This window comes from Mus caroli, chromosome 9 (genome assembly GCF_900094665.2).
Source record: "Mus caroli chromosome 9, CAROLI_EIJ_v1.1, whole genome shotgun sequence".
Taxonomy (NCBI): Eukaryota; Metazoa; Chordata; class Mammalia; order Rodentia; family Muridae; genus Mus; species Mus caroli.
In genome coordinates, this window is record NC_034578.1 from 59,436,330 (window position 1) to 59,442,216 (window position 5,887).

The window sequence follows — 5,887 nt, forward strand, 5'->3', positions numbered from 1 at the left end:
CTGTCTCGAAACAACCCCCCCCCCCAAATACTTGTGTGTCGGTAGTGGCACGTGCCTTTAATCCCAGCACTGTGGAGGCAGAGGCAGTCTGTGACTTTGAGGCTAGCCTGGTCTACAGAGAGAGTCCCAGGACAACCATGGCTACACAGAGGAATCCTGTCTCAAAAAGAAATTAAAACTCACAAGCCCCCCAAACCCTTACTTATTTGGCAGTTGTAAGTACTTTGTATTTTGCTTTATAACACACACTAGGGATAATGGTCACTTCGGATTCAGACATGTTGATGTAGAAACAGTGGAATGTGTTCTGCAAGGGGGGAAAGTACATTAATAAACATGCTGAGATTTTGTTAGCACTTCCTTCATAAACAAAAGGCTGTTTTCCAAATTCCTTACTACATTATCTCAAAGTAACTGTTCCAAGAAACACATTGTTAAGACTAAAGAATTCCGATTTAATTAATCAGATATTTTAATGTCAACAAAGAAAAAAAAATGCTGTACAAAAATAACTTTCTCTGGGCTGAGGGTTAGAGACTTTTTGTCAGCATCTTTCCAATCAAACTTGGTGGGCTAAAATTATTAGCTTTTCTTATTATGTGAAATCAAGTAAACCAATGTACCCTACAACAGAAATGTGAATCAGATGAGGCAGTGCGTCTGTCAGTCGGCTTTGTGTTATCTCCATGGCAATAACGCCCTGACCCTGTAGGAGAGCTACTGCTCCTTGGCTGCAGTGTTCACTCCCTTGCCATTTCCTGTCTGTAGCCTGCAGGTTTGCTCTGATAAGGACCACTCTTGCTTAGCACTCCCAGATGCCCCCAAGAGCTTGGAGCTGTAACACTGCAGAGCTGTGACAGTTCTCAGCAGGCACGAAGCGTCCGCACTCTTTGTATGGTCTAAATCCTGCGTCACTCGGCTTTATTTTACCCCCTTTAAGGTTGTTGATCCCAAACGGACAATAAAATACTTCCTGTCTGTGCACTTATCTCTCTTAGCTCCAATCTTGGAGGTGGTGACACGGGCCTTTCATCTGTGCTATCGAGCCTCCTAACCGTCATCCCCACAAACATACTTTAACCCACTCCCAGTAGATGCCCACCCCCTTTTCTGCCTGGCAAGTATTAGGGTTACAGGTGCTCACCACCACGCCCAGTTTTATGGAGCTGAAAATGGAACCCAGAACTCTGCGTGCTAGCGCTTTTCAAGCTGTGCTGTCTTCATGAACTGCCCCACCTCCTTTTTCTCCTTTTGTTCTTTTTTCTCTTTTTTCTTTCCTGGCAAACCTACAAGCGCACCTCATCCAAACCCTTGCTTTCTCCTCCCTCCCTTTGTGCTCCATCCTCCCTGACCATCTCCATCCTCCTGTTCTCCTGGCTCCTTGCCTCCTGCTGACAGTGGCTTCCCTAATTAATAAAGAAGCTGACATTTTCTCCAAGTCTTGCTTTCAGCTGTAGCTGACACCTCTCTGTCTCTGATCTCAGTTGCTGAGAATTTCAAAAGCTGACTTGACAGGTTTGTTTCTAGCTCCCTTGGCTCAGTGGGGCTTCCTCCCCAACTCCATCCAAGACATCTTTGGACCCATACAAAAATCTTAGCTTTAATATTTGCCTTCAGGGGTACAAGTATCAGTTTCTCCACCTTTCCTTTTAAGAGATTTTAATTTATAAGTGTCTGACACCTTTGCCTGAAGAAGGTGTCAGATCCCCAGAGTTAGAGTTACAGTTGGTTGTGAACCATTTAGTATGGGTGTTGAGCCATCTCTCCAGCCTCTCTTTCTTTAAACTCTCTCTTTTTAAGTGTGTGTGTGTGTGTGTGTGTGTGTGTGTGTGTGTGTGTGTGTGTTGGAACATTCCACAAACAGGTGTGTGGAGGTCAGAGGACAGCCTCAGGTGGCAGTCTCACCTTATATCTTGATAAGGCTCTCTTTCCTGGTGCTTCCTTTGTTAAGATGGCTGGCTGGCCAGAAGTCTCCTGGGATTTTTCCTGTCCCCTATCTCATCATAAGAGTGCTGGGACTGTAGGCACATGGCACTGTGCCTAGCTGGGTTGCAGACACATGGCACGATGCCTAGCTGGGTTGCAGACACATGCAAACATGTCTAGCTTTTCAGGGTGTCTGGGAATCTGCCTCAGGTCTTCACGCCTCTGAGTCCCACTGAGATGTCTCCTTAGCCCCTTCTCACACTTCTCCATTGCCCATTGCCTTGTGTTGAATGACATGGTCCTGCTTCTGTGACTGGAGTTCCCCAAGTGCCCCAAATGCTCTGGAGTTCTAACCAAGTCTCTACCCTTCCAGAAGAACGTCTTTTCCTCAATGGCTCAAATTTCCGATATCATGCAAATGGCTTAAAACCCTCACCCGTAGCTATTTCTCAAGCACCACACGATGTATGTAACTGGGATAAACCTCATAAACATTTTAAACTTAATACTTCCCAGGCTGGCATGCAGCTCAGTTGGTAGAATACTTACCTAGCATGCACAGAGCCTGAAGTTCCAACCTCACCACCGCATAAACCTCAGTCTGGTGGCACACTTGTAATCCCAGAACATGGGAGGTGGAGGAGACAGGAAGATCAGAAATTCAAGGTCATCTTTGGGTTGTATAACAAGCTCAAAGTCTTAAATATAAATCTGTAGTTGTAATAAATGCTACTTAAAACAAGCACAAACTTTTCTGCCTCCCACCCAGTGGCTCAAATAAAAAATTGAAGTCATATTTAACATCTTTTTTTTTTTTGCCAGGAGCCTTGAACATAGCTGGCAAGTATTCTTCTCTGATCTACATCTTTCCATAGCTCACACGTCAGGCATCAAAGTTCATCGTGTGCTTGTGCGGCACACATGCGTGGACTACGGTGAGGTGCTTGCTCTCGCCCACTTGTTCTCTGCCTCATTCTCGTGAAATAAGGTCTTTCACTGAATCCAAGAGTGGGCAAGCCTTGGGGTTAACAGGTAGCAAGTCTCAGCTGTCCTCTTGTTTCTATCCCCTGTGGCACTGGGGTGACAGCTGTGCCTTACATGGGAGCTGGGGACTTGGACTCAGGTTTTGACGTTTGCACAGCAATAACTGAGCTGTCTTCCGAGCTCCTCTACTCTTTTAATTTTTAGATTTTATTTTTACTTCTGTGTATGAGTGTTTTGCCTCCCTAGGTGCCTATGTGTCGCTTGTGTGTCTGGTTTCCATGGAGGCCAGAAGAGGGCATTGGTTTGCCTACAACTGGAGTTCCAGATGATTATGAGCTAAGGGATGGTTGCTGGGAATCTAATTCTGGTCCTCTGGAAGAGCAGTCAGTGCTCTTAACCACCGAGTCATCTCTCCAGCTCCTATTTCATAATTCCTAAACACCTCAAGTTTAAGGATTTGAATTCCATCTCCTCTATTACCATGGAAGGCTGGGGCATCCTTGACTCTCCTGTCCTCGACTTCAGCCTGCATCCTTCCTTCTCTTCATCTGTACTGAAGCCAACTAAAGTGACTTGCAGATGCTTCAAAGTATGTTCATCTCATATGCCTGCATGTGGGTGGTGTGTGTGTTGATGTGTGTGTGAGCTCACATGAGTGTGCATGTGTGGTGGTCATAAGTTGATGCCCAGTGTCTTCCTCAGTTTCTCCCTGCCACTATGGCAGAGTCTCTAATTTGAACCCAAAGCTCACTGATTAGACTGTGTAGTCAGTCAGTTGGCTTTCTTCTCCACCTCTTATGCACTGCGGGCCACCATGCGCATATATGTGGGTGCTAGATATCTGAACTATGGTCTTCATGCTTGTACATAAAGAATTTTACCCATTGAGCCATCTCCCCAACCCAGAGCACATTTTTTTTCTCTTTTGTCCTTTATATGTATATGTTTATGTAGTATATATCATGTGTACATCTTAGGATGTACAGCTATGCAGGTATGTGTGCGTGCATGTGCACACAATCACTTTCCACCTTGTATATTGAGGTAAGGTCTCTCACTGAGCCTGGAACTTGCAAAGCAAAAGTCCCTCATATCTGCCTCCTGGGGTTGGGATTACAGGAGGACCTCCATTACTGACCAGACTGTTATACAGGTGCTGGAGATCTATCTGATTCTGGTCTTCATGCCTGAAGAGCAAATGTTTTTACTTGCTGAGCCATCTTCCCAGGCCTCAAATCACAAACTCACAAACACAACTAAGACTCTGGGGCATTGTGTATAAATACAGAAGGAGACTGAGAGAACGGGGCATGCTGGTTGGTGCCCTCTGACCTGTGAAGTATATGATAGCGTTTCCTCCCATCTGTCCTAACAGCAAGAATGTGTTACAACCAAGAGAACTTGGCTGATACCAATTGTCAGTATATGCTCATCAACTGTAACAAATGTAGCACTCTAAAGCAAGTTGCAGAGGATGAAGAAACCAGGGAAGGGCACCTGCCTATTCCCCCCCCCTCTCCACACACACACACACACACATGGGAATTGGTGGCAGGAGGATCCTAAGTTCAAGGTCATCCTTTGCTATATAATGTAGCCATTTGGAATACAGCCCTGGATATTCTATCTCAAAACAACAGCATAATAATAGTCTCTGAAGTCATCTTTAATTTTTTTAATTATTATATGTATATACAGTGTTCTGTCTGCATGTATGCATGCAGGTCAGAGAGGGTACCAGACCTCATAGTTATGAGTCACCATGTGCTTTCTGGGAATTGAACTCAGGATCTCTGGAAGAACTGTCAGCGTTCTTAACCTCTGAGTCATCTCTCCAGTCCCTCATCGTTGATTTTGTCTTAAAAGTATCTAAGCATTTGATATATGGACTATTGAAGAATCCCATGATAGATTAGATATTTCTCGTTGTAGATAGAGATGTTTCAATTTAAAAAAAAATCGTATTATCAACATTTGATATTACCAGATTAATTTACTTAGCAACTATCTAATGGTCATCAAAGTCTGAAAACTAAATGCTAAGCCAAATGAAGTAAGAAAGCACTGTCTTGCCAAGAAAGGAGAAAACATTGCAAGATGAATCAGTGGACAAATTGCCCGCCACACAGGGCACACAGGTCTGACTTTAGCTCCCAGCAATTCATGTAAAAAACAAAAACAAACAAACAAAAAACCAGGTGCAGGAGGTGTACCTATGACCCAGAGCTGTGGAGGTGGGGGCAAGATCCTTGGGGCTCAAAGGCCAGGCAAGTTAGCAAACCAGTCAGCCAGGTTCAGGGAGAGATCTTGCCTCACAAAGTGTCTGGAGGACTTGGAGAGGGGGCGGTTCTGAGTTAAGAGCATCTTAACTTTGCTGCTCCTGCATGGGACCTGGGTGTGGACCCTGGGATCCACACTTGTCTCTTCATAAGCACCTGGAACTCCAGTTCTGAGGCATCTGATATCCTCTTCCGTCTCTGCCAGTGTTGGCATGCATGTGGTGCATGTACATGCATTTGCGTGAACGCTCACATGTCAAAAAAAAATCTTTTACAAAGGAAAAATGTCCAGAGAAATGACTGAGAAAAATACCTGATGTCAACTTCTGGTTTCCACATGCATGTACACACATGTACACACACACACACACACACACACACACACACACACACACCATAGAAAAAAGGAAGGAGGAAAAAAACAGGAGAAAGAAAGCAAAAACATAAGCTTCACACTGATAAAATGCTTCTAGACTAATTCACCGGATAACAAAAAAATACAGAGTAGGCTGGACCGGTGGCTCAGCAGGTAATGAGAAATACTTGCTGTTCTTCCAGGGGAGGCAATTTGATTCCTTCCCAGCATCCACTGCAGGTGGTTCAGGACTGTGGATAACTCCATCTCCAGGGGATCCGACACCCTCTTCTGTCCACTGGTCACACACACACACACACACACACACACACACACACACACA